Source organism: Otolemur garnettii, unplaced genomic scaffold (assembly GCF_000181295.1).
Source record: "Otolemur garnettii isolate 467f Iridium unplaced genomic scaffold, OtoGar3 scaffold00082, whole genome shotgun sequence".
In the NCBI taxonomy this organism is placed as follows: Eukaryota; Metazoa; Chordata; class Mammalia; order Primates; family Galagidae; genus Otolemur; species Otolemur garnettii.
Window position 1 is genome coordinate 6,402,076 of NW_003852477.1, and position 10,990 is coordinate 6,413,065.

The 10,990-nt window shown below is 46.2% G+C and overlaps 1 pseudogene; it reads left to right on the forward strand.

The window, feature by feature from the left end:
* Positions 1 to 5,409: 5,409 nt before the first annotated feature.
* LOC100948944 lies at positions 5,410 to 6,254 on the forward strand (annotated as a pseudogene).
* The last annotated feature ends 4,736 nt before the right edge of the window (positions 6,255 to 10,990 follow it).

Below are 10,990 nucleotides of genomic sequence, written 5' to 3' on the forward strand. Positions count from 1 at the left end.
GTCTCAGGGTGAGTAAGACAAATAAGGAAAACCCTCCCGGAGCAGCTAGTCATGCTGCTGGGGACCTGGGGCTGAGTGAACTCCATTCTGCCTGACTCAGGAACTCAGGAGCAGGAAACTTAGTACCTTCTGAGGTCACCCCAAAGTGACCTGAAGCCCAGGACCCACGCTCTGTCATCTCCCCGAATTGCACCACATACGAGGTCAAGGTGCAATGCCAGGGGGGAAGGGAGGAAAGCAGAGCTGGAGACAGAGTTGCTGCTGCTCCTTTCCTAAGCTCCTGCAACTGGCTCTCTGTAAGTCACTTGCCCACAGGGCAGAGAGAAAGCCATGCCCTGCCCATCCCTGGAGACAGCACCACCCTCGGATATGATCCATACCCGCATCAGGCCCCTGCCTGCCAGCCTTCCTTCTTTCTCTTCTGTTTGTCCTTGGATTGGGGGAGGAAGATGGTGTTTGTAGTGCTTTCAGGAATTTTCTTCCCCTAGAGAAGGAATTGAGTCATGTAACCAGTGAGTTGGAGGCTTTGGAGCTTATCTAATTGTTACCTTCTGGTAGGCACCAGCCTGGAAAGGATAAGTGACACAGTTGCATAGCTGGTGACCTTCAGAGCAGAAGCTAGGTGCCCATCTAGTAGTCCTGAGCTCTCCTTTGTAAAAGATCCCATCTCAACCCTGCTGGCACATGGGGCTGGCTGGCGTCCTCACACCCTTGCTGTCACAGCCTCTGACACTCAGTGTTGGCAACTTGGCTTCCACCTCCACACTCAGTGGAAACTTTTCTCTCACAATGGCCAAAGAGCCTCTGCCTGGCCACACTAGGTGTGGAGGCTGGTGACAGGAGTATGGCTTCAGAATGAGGAGGAGGTGGGAAAGGACTGGGGCTGAGCTGTGAGCCTTCCTGATGCCCATCAGATAGCCTGGGGGTAGCTGGAATGGGCAGCCACGGGGGTAACCAGCCACATTGAAGCCACTGGCTGCTACAGCACCCTGCTGCTTGTCCTCACTTAACAGGAAAGAATCCAACCCGTATCCTCAGGAGGCCTGAATGGACGGAGGACAGCTTTGCTCGGGTTGTCCCTCCCTGACCTTTTGTGGGCTCTCGGCTCAGAGCTGGCATATTTGCTTTGCCAACCCAATCGACACGTGAGCTATCTGAGTCAAGGATAGTGGGGAAACGGAGACTGGCCTCATCCCCTTTGTTGCTGTGTTTTTTTTCTCCTAATATAAAACTTTAACATATATTTTAAAAAATCAGAGAAAATAGGATTACAGAACCCATGTGCCCATTATCCAGCGGCATCAGTTACCTCCTCATGGCCCATCCTGGCCTATCTTATCCACTTTCCCACTTCCTGGGTTATTCTGGAAATCTCAGGTTTCATCCATACTTCACATCAGCATGTATTGCTGAGAGACTAGGACTCTTTTTATTGTGGTAGGTTTTTTAAAATTATGGTAGATTATAACATAAAGTGTAGTGCTTTAACCATTCTAAGTGTGCAGCTGAGTGACCCTGAGTACCCTCCCATTGTCGTAGAGACATCACTACCATCCATCTCCAGAACTTTCTCCTCTTCCCAAGCTGGAACTCTCACCTATTAAATAATAACTCCCCATTCCCGCTTCCCCTCGCCTCTGGCAACCACCACTCTACCCTGTCTCTGTGAATTTGCCTGCTCTAGTGCTTCCGAGAAGTGGAGTCATGCAATGTTTGTCCCTTCCTGGCTGGCTTCTTTTGCTTAGCTACAGTTTCACCCATGTTGTATCATGCATCAGAATCTCCTTCATTCCGAAAGCTGAAAAATATTCCACTGTGTGGGTATCTGCATTTATACAGAGATACATATAAAACTACAATTTATTCAGCCATTCATCTGTCAGTGGACATTTGAATCGTTTCTGCCTTTTGGCTGTTATGGACACGGCTGCTATGAACATGGGTGTACACACGTCTCATGGAGATCCTGTTTTCCATTCTGCGTGTATATGCTCACAGTAGATTTGCTAAATCATATCAAATTCCAAGTTGAATTTTTTGAAAAACCCCATATGTACTTTTTTAAAAAGCGTATTTACAATGCCATCATCATACCTACAAATAAATGAATGACTCCTCAGTAGCATAAATGTCATCAGTGTTAAAGTTTTAATTATCTCATCAATGTCCGTTTTAAAATTGTTTAGTTGTTTGAATCAGGATCCAAAGGAATCATATATTGCAATCGGTTGGCGTGTCTTTTCTGAAAAATAAAGTTAACTTTGGAGTAATTTTATATTTACAGAAAAGTTGCAAAGGTGGTACACAGAATTCCCATGTATCTTCAGCCAGCTGGTTCTATTAGCAGCTTATATATTATGGTATGTTTGTCAAAATTAAGAAAATTAACATCAGCCCTTTGCTATTAATTAATTCCCGACTTAATTCAGATTTCACCACTTTTTCTACTAACATCCTTTTTCTGTTCTAAAATCCACCCAGGACCCTACATTGCACTTGGTTGCTGTGTCCTCCTTAGGCTCCTCCCATCTGTGACACTTTCTCAGACTTTTATTGTCTTTTTTATCTTCATCTCAGCCTTTTCTGATCTTGAGAATTTTGAGGGACGGTGGTCAGGGTTTGTAGAATTTTATCTCAATTTGAATGTGTCAGGTATTTTTCTCATGCTCACGTGCAACTGAGTATCTGGGAAGAATTTCACAGAGGCGACACGGGCCTTCTCATCACAGTGTATCTGGGTCCGTGACACCCCCGTGGCATCCCTGGAGATGTGATCCTGCATCACTTGGTTAAGGTGGTGTCTTCCAGGTTTCTCCATCAGAAAATTTTTATTTTTGCCCTTTCCATACTCTGTTCTTTGAAAGTGAATTGCTAAGTCCATGATATGCCTATAAATCTGTTTAATCTATAGGATGGAATCTGTATAGGGGGAATCTCCTCTTTTTTTTTCCTTGAAAATTATTTGTTGAGGAAAAACACCATTCTGTCTTATACTATTTCCTGTGGTCTGATGCCGTTTTACATGTTCCCCTGCCCTCTGAATTTCCTATCCCCTGGCATCTGTATCTAGAAGCCTGATGTGATGCATGTTTGATAGTTTCAGCAGGACCATTTCGTGGGTGGGAGGGCATGAACTTCTGTCAGGAGGAGGCTGGCATCTCTCCTGTCGGTGCTCAATGTGCTGCTTTGATTCCAACAACACCCTGAGGTTCCCTCAGAGTTTACCTTATCAAAGGACTTTTTTAGGGGCAGACAGTTCATTTTCTGTCATCGCACATAGTATATTTCAGCAAATCAAAGATTCCACCATGGTAAGAAACACTATTATTTTATGCACAATTAAGAAAAGAAAAAGACTGCCAATGAACTGAAGACATGATGCTTTCTTACTTTGTCAGTATAATTTTGAAGCAAGCCAAATACTGGTAAGAAAAATATTAATTGAGTTAGCATTTCCCAATTTGACTAACTCACAGCTTTAGTTTTCCCTCAGTTGAATCTCATTTGCTAGAAGTTAAGTGAAAGGCAGTGGGAGGCCCCTGATGACGGGTGCTGGCTGTGCTGGTGGTAGCCTGTACAGCCTGGGCAAGGGTCTCATCCTCTTTGGGACATGGCTTTGACCCTTCCTGCAACTACTCCAGCAGAGCCAGCAGTTTCTCTGCGTTCCTGGCACTGCCTCGTGTGGGGTCTATTCTTTTACCTGCTTCTCAGTGACAAAACAGCCCATTCTAATCCTCTGTCTTCGACATTCTCCCCTGAACCCCATAAGCACTTGGTTATAGCTTTGCAAGAAAAGATAGAATTGTCGTCATTCCTCGCATGGCAAATATTTGCTACTCCACTACTACATGTATGCTCCACTGCCCTATTTACAGGCCCCTCTGTGCCCACACCAACTTGTCGTTTCCATATGGAATCATTTTGTAATCTTCCTGATGCTGTTTTATTTTTCTGATGCTATTTTAAATGGTAATTGAGCTCCATATCCTCAACTGAAGGTGATGCCAATGTGACTAGCTGTGGATAAGTGTGGACACGCACAGGCAGCACAGCCCCGTCAGAGCCACTCCGCTGTGAGACGCTGTCCAGCTTCAGAGGTGTTCAGAGTTTTAAAAATGTGCACCTTCCAATCAATAAATACAGAGTTTCTGGTTGTGTTGCTAGCAAGAATCTCATTCTATTTATCTGGGTAACATCCCTACAGAACTTAGCTTTTGTGTTTCAAAAATATTGGTTGTCAGAATGAGGCCAGAAGTCAATCAAGGTATAATTATTGAGTATTTACCAGAAATAAGGTCTAGTCGCAATAAATATTTGAAAACCCATACCAATCGCTTTTCTTAAAATATTAATTTGATCAACCTCATTCTTACCTTCCTATTACATTTCTATTGCTGGTCTGAGCCAAGCTGAAATCTCTTGCTGCATGTCAGTGAGCCTGTTTCTTTTCTACTTGAGTAATAAATATACCCAACTGGCTATTTTAGATTTGGGGAGTTACGTCCCCAAGGAAGACTGGGCTTCTTTGAGGATCAGCTCTGTGTTCCTCTGTATTTGTTCTTCCTGTCCTTTCAGTGCCTCCCAAATCAGCCTTCTGAGGTCTTTGCCCCAGTGTGTGCTTGGTGTTTTTACATTTCTGGGTTTCTGACTCAGTGTCCTATATGTGCCTCTGCCTTAAAGCAGCTTCTTCCCAGATGACCCTATAGAACACCCCTTTCCTGGGACCCTGGGATAGAAAGGGGTCTCTGGACCAAGGCATGTGGCCAACAGCCCACTCATCACCCCTTCTTGGTGGTTCAATACGTCCCACGGTGAGGAAGTTCGACTAACTCAAAGATTTTCCAAACCTATCTCACCCTGAAGCCTTTTCCCATATTTTATTGATTCAGAGAACCTGTTTCTGAAATTGAGATGCATTTTGCAGCTGATGAGATAAGAACATGGCTTGTTCTTTTTTTCTTAGAGGTCTTTGCAACAGTGGGGTAAGCCACTGAGGTATTTGAGATTGAGGAGATTCAGTATTCACGGTACACCTGTGGATATTCTTCAGCGCCAGTGGCAAGAGTACACTGTTAGGAAACTCAGCTGTCAGCTCTTCAAACCTCCGCTCTCCCTAGTTGATGGCTTTGTTCCGCAATTTTAGGGCTTCTTCAACTAAAACCACAGAACTCGCTGTCCTAGCCTTCTCTGCTTTAGATGATGACCCTGACATACCTTTAGGTAATGGGTGAAGACGGCCATGCTGGCAGTCACTTTATACAAACTGAACATGTCCGTGGAATAATGGTATTTAAAGGATTTGGCATATACTTTCCACAAGGTTCCAAATTCACTCCAATCTGTTAAAAATATGTGTTGTATGGGCTGTTTTAAAACTAACGGCTCTTTTGCTCTTTCTTGTCTTGCAAGATGGCGGGTGAAAAAGTTGAGAAGCCAGCTTCTAAAGAGAAGAAATCAGTTTCTAAAGAGAAGAAATCTGTTAATAAAAAGAAGAAGCCTAAGGCCAAGAAGGGGATGCCCCACTGCAGCCGAAATCCTGTTCTGGTCAGAGGAATAGGCAGATATTCCCGATCCATCATGTATTCCAGAAAGGCGATGGATAAGAGGAAATACACAGCCCCTAAATCCAAGATTGAAAAGAAGGTGAAGGTCATTGGCACTGTTACAAAACCAGCTGGTGGGGACAAGAATGGTGGTACTCAGGTGGTTAAACTTCCCAAAATGCCTAGATATTATCCCACTGAAAATGTGCCTTGAAAGCTATTGAGCCATGGCAAAAGACCATTTAGTCAGCATGTGAGAAAACTGCGATCCAGCATCACACCTGGGACCGTTCTAATTATCCTCACTGGGTGCCACAGAGGCAAGAGAGTGGTTTTCCTAAAGCAACTGGGCAGTGGCTTGCTACTTGTGACTGGACCTCTGTCCCTCAATCGAGTTCCTTTACGAAGGGCACACCAGAAATTTGTCATCGCCACCACCACAAAAATTGACATCAGTAATGTTAAATTCCCGAAGCATCTTACTGATGCTTATTTCAAGAAGCAGCAGCTCCGGAAGCCCAGACACCAAGAAGGTGAGATCTTCACCACAGAAAAAGAGAAATACGAGATAACAGGACAGCACAAAGTTGATCAAAAAGCTGTGGACTCGCAAATTTTACCGAAAATCAAGGCTATTCCTCAGCTCCAAGGCTACCTGAGATCATGTTTGCCCTGACAAATGGTGCTTACCCTCATAAAGTGGTGTTTTAAATTTCTTAAAAAGAACCTAATTAAATGGCTAATAGATTTAAAAAAAAAAAAAAACTAACGGCTCTTTTGAGATAGTATTCACATACCATGAAGTTTACTCTTTTAAAGTGTATGACTCCAGCAGGGCACAGCGGCTCTTGCTTATAATCCCAGCATTCTGGGAGGCTCAGGCAGGTGGATTGCTTGAGCTCAGGAGTTCGAGACCAGTCTGAGCAAGAGTGAAATAGCCCGGGGTTGTGGCGGGTGCCTGTAGTCCCAGCTACTCGGGAGGCTGAGGTAAGAGAATCACTTGAGCTCAAGAGTTTGAGGTTGCTGTAAGCCATGGCACTCAACCCCAGGGCAGCTGAGTGGTTTTTAGTATTTTCACAAAATTGTGTGTAGATTACCACTATCTAATCTGGACCACTTTCATCACTTTGTGGGCTGCTTCGGTTTTCTTTCTAGGGCTATGATATAAATTTGTCATGTAATAAAATATATTTGAGTATGTAAGGCCGGTTCTAATAAAAATGCAGAGAAATAAAAGTGGCATAAACAAGAAAGCATTTGGGAGGAAAACTTGTACCATCCTTCCCAACCCCAGGGGGGAATAAGGAGATGGGGAACTTCACTAGTGGCAGGGTTAGTTTCCCCTGGGAGTGTTTGGGCCTCCTGGAGTTTGATGGGGTAGGCCATTACGGAAATGATCCAATCAATCTCAATGTTTGCCTAGAAGAAAAGGAGAGGAGGGTCTTCAGACCAGGGAGGCGCCGCTGCTCCTGGGATGCTTGGAGCATTTACTCTGGCATGCTGTTCTTGGAGATCCCCAGGAAGGACCCGCAAGGGAAGGTTAGTGCAATTCGTGTGAGTCCTGGCACTGGGCAGGCCTGGATCTGAGTCTCAGTTCTGCCGATGACCTGCCATGCGACTCTGCACAATTTACTTTATATCTCTGAGCTCCAGCTTCCTTATCCATAAAATGCTCATCACTGTGTCTGTTTTCTAGCTTCAAAGTCAGGAATCAAGAGAATAAACGTAGGGTACAGACAGAGCTCAGGGCCTGTGGACACCCAGCGTCACTGGTATCTGGGGAGCTCAATGAGGGAGATGTAAAGCTGGAACAGGTGGTTTGGGCTGTGTTAGGGCGGAACGCTCAGTAGGCGCTCACGGCACAGGTGAGAAAGATTTCTCTAGATAAAAATTAGAACGAGGTGTGGCATCCCAAAGAAAGAGACGGGAGAAGCCAGCACAGAGACCAAGAGGCTACCTGGATTTACGGGGGGCAAAGAGAAAAGAAAAAGTTGTGACTGTCGCCAAGGTAACAGGGTGCTGTGAAACCGCTGCGCCTTCTTTCTTTTTTGGCAGCAGGTAGATAACAAAAAGTGAAGATGAGGCAGGTGTCAAAGTCCAAGAGGGCGTCCCCTGCCTGTCTTTGGCAATGGGATTATCAGGATTATCCAAAGAGATGTAACTCTGCCCTAAGATATGGTTGACGCCTGTGGCTCCTTCCCTGGCTGTTTACTCAGGAACATCGCAAAAGCAGATTTTTAAAGACAAGAATTTACATCTCTTTCCCTTTAGCATTTTCAGAAGTTGTGTGAACAGAATTCCCACAGGGCGCCTGCTGGCGGGAGGACTCACAGGATTGATCTTTAGCTGCTCCTAGGAAATTGCAGGGTTAGGTATTTTTCTGTTAAGTTTTGTAAGGCTGCTCCTGTCGGGCAGGACGCGGGGAGCCAATGGCCGCAGCCCAGGTGAGAGCAGGTTCTAGAGGAAGTGGGGATTAGTTTCAGTGTCTGAAGTGCTGTCCTCTGGAGGCCAGACTAGAATTCTAGTTTACATTTCTAAAGAGCAGAGCTCCGGGCTTGGTTTGGATATTACAAGAAGAGGACTTTTAGCTTAAAACTAGCTGTCTGTCCTAGAGGTAAGGGGGATGGCCCAGCCCCTGAGGCTGTGAAAAGTCTGCCACAGCTACAGGGCAACTGTCACCTGAGGCTACAGCAGACACATCCTGAAATGCTTCTCACTCTGAGCTGCAGAAACTCAGTAATAGGACATTCAGTTGGGGCCAGCTTTGGAGGAAGCTGGGAAGTGTGTGATGCTCACTGTCTCTGAGCTCTCTCTCTGGGTCCCTGGGCCCACTCTATCAGTCACCAGAGCTCGTCCTTGTCTACAGGGCTACCCCTGGCAGGCAAGACACCCCTCTCCCTTCTCTGCTGTAAACACAACCATTCCACAGGGATGCCTGGATCTCCACCATCACGCAGGGAACTGAGTCCAAAACTAATTCACACACTGAAGCGGAGAGACTGACAGGGCCATATAGCTGTTATTTGTTCCACCCCCATATCCAAAAATTAATGCAAAAGAGGAACACCCATTCCTTTGGACTTATTGTCCCACAAGAAAATTCCTGCCCAGAGGTGGTTCTTAATCTTGGCCCCCCCCTTGGAATCACCTGGAGAGTTTAAAAAACATGGATGCTTGGGCTGTATCTCCAGAAAATAGGATTTCAAGGGGAGGAGTGTTGGGGAAGTCTGGCATTGGAAGTATTTAAAAAGTTTCTTTGGTGATTTTAGCATGCGGGCAAGGGTGAGACCCCCACACGGTCACATCTTGGACCCCTATTCACTTTGGTGCTACAGCATGCTCTCAGAGGCATGCGGCCTTTATTTCTTTCGGATGTAGGTGTCCTCTGCTCCTCTGTGACAGGACCCATTCCCCACTGACTGAGCCAGTTTCATTCAGGAGCGAAGTGTTAACAAGCCCCATTGGCCACAGAACTAAGCTGAGTCCCGTAAGCAGCTTGATGATTAATGAGAGTTACTGTCCTAAGCAAGGGTACATATGCCAAGACTCTCTGGCTTCAGATCTAGCTTACTGAGTGCCCTTTACCCTCTCTGTACCTCAGTTTCTCACTTATAAACTGGGGATAAATAATTGCATCTACCTCATAGTGCTATTATGAGGATCACAGCCCAGAGAGCACTCAGTGAAAACAGCCACTACTATTATAAAGATGGCCCTTTTATCCCTGTCTGTGTCCTGTGTCCTGATTTTATTCCTCATTTCTCAGGAATAAAACAGACCTGCAGACACTGACTAGCTCAGTCCCTGATAGTGGCAAGAGGCAGAAGAGAAATTCCCTGTAGCAAATCAGGGCCTTTGGTTATGGTGGCGTTGGCTTGCTGCATGGTTTTACTGATCCCAGCCACGAGATGGGGAAGAGAGAGCAAGAAAGGGACTCCACTGCAGCCATCCCGCCTCTGAGCAGAGCCCATGTCCAGAGGGCGGCAGAAGACGCCAAAGCAGTGGAGTGGAGGCCTCAGGAGACTGGGGCCTGTAGGGTCCTGCTTCCTCCTGCTATGCGTGCTGCCCTTAGGCAGGGCTTTCTGTCCACTGCACTGTTCTCCCCACAGTTCTTACCGCCTCTCCTTGTTGTGCAGGATGTCTGCTTTGTATTCATTTTCTCCCCCTGTTCTGTCCAGTTAATGGGTCTGCCATTAAAGATTAATCCCGACAGATGATGAACAGACATCTGGAAAGCATCCACACTGCTACCTCTTATCTTGTGTCGTAGGACCTCAGATCTGCAGTGGCTGTGTTCCAACAGCATGTGGGGAATTAGAGAGGCCCACTTTGGTGGATGAGATAAATGGGGGCTCCTCTGCTGAGGTCCTCTCTGTGGACTGTCCAGCCACTGTCCAGCCATGGCCATGGGTGAAGGTGCACTCATTACTGCACTAGAAAGACAGCCCCAGGAGCAGAGGCCAGGTGACTCCCAGCCATGGCTGCTGCAACCCTCATCTCTCTGAGCCACTAAGGATGCCTTTGGAGATATAACCAGGAAAAGCTCATCCCAGGTGAAAAAGCCTTGTCAAAACTCCCCAGGATCTTTCTGGTTGTTCAAGGACAGCCAGAGTTTCTTTTTCTCATTCCATTCCGTCTCTATCCACGTTCTTGTCTCCTCCTTTCTCTCCATCTTCCTCTCTTTAGTTTTGTTTCTCAGGGTATCTGCCAGCCTGCCAGCCTGGTAGCACTGGGCATGGGTTAGAGGGGACATGTCCTTCATAGAGCTTAGGGATTGAGGAAACATTTAGGGACACTAGCTTCACCCCTTCCACTCAAGCCTGTGTCATTTACCATCCTAACTCTGCAGTGAGTGAAACTCGTACTCACGTGTGAAATAAAGAAATTTTCTGGGGAACAGTGAGTATCCTCTCTGTGCCTGCCAGTGGTGACTATATAGCCCTTCTCTGTCCATCTGAGTCCTGAGCTCTGCATTCTATTTTATTTCTTTGGTTATGTGCCTGCCCCTCTATTTTATTTTTTATAAAATAATAGCATACTGCCAGGCACCAGTAGTTCAGTGGTTAGAGCTCCGGCCTTGTGCACCAGAGGTGGTGGGTTCAAACCCAGCCTGGGCCTGCTTAACAACAACAACAAAAAGTAGCATACCGTCATTTTGTTTTGCCCTTAGACTTGTCTTTTGTTGTTTTGCTTTCCAGCATAATGAGCTTCTTGCTTATCTTTCCATGTCTGAACTAGGCAGTGACATTGCTCCTTTTAATGACTTGTGCATCACAACACGTTTCTGCACTATTGCACACTGCTAGCCAGCCCAGGCCTGCAGACTGGGGACCTTACGCCCCAGGCTGCTGCATGAGTCAGGGTCGGCAGGAAGCAGATGGCAACTCCACTGTGTGACTGAGGAATGCTTCATGAAGGCTGCTAACTGCCGTGTGGGCTGTGAAAAG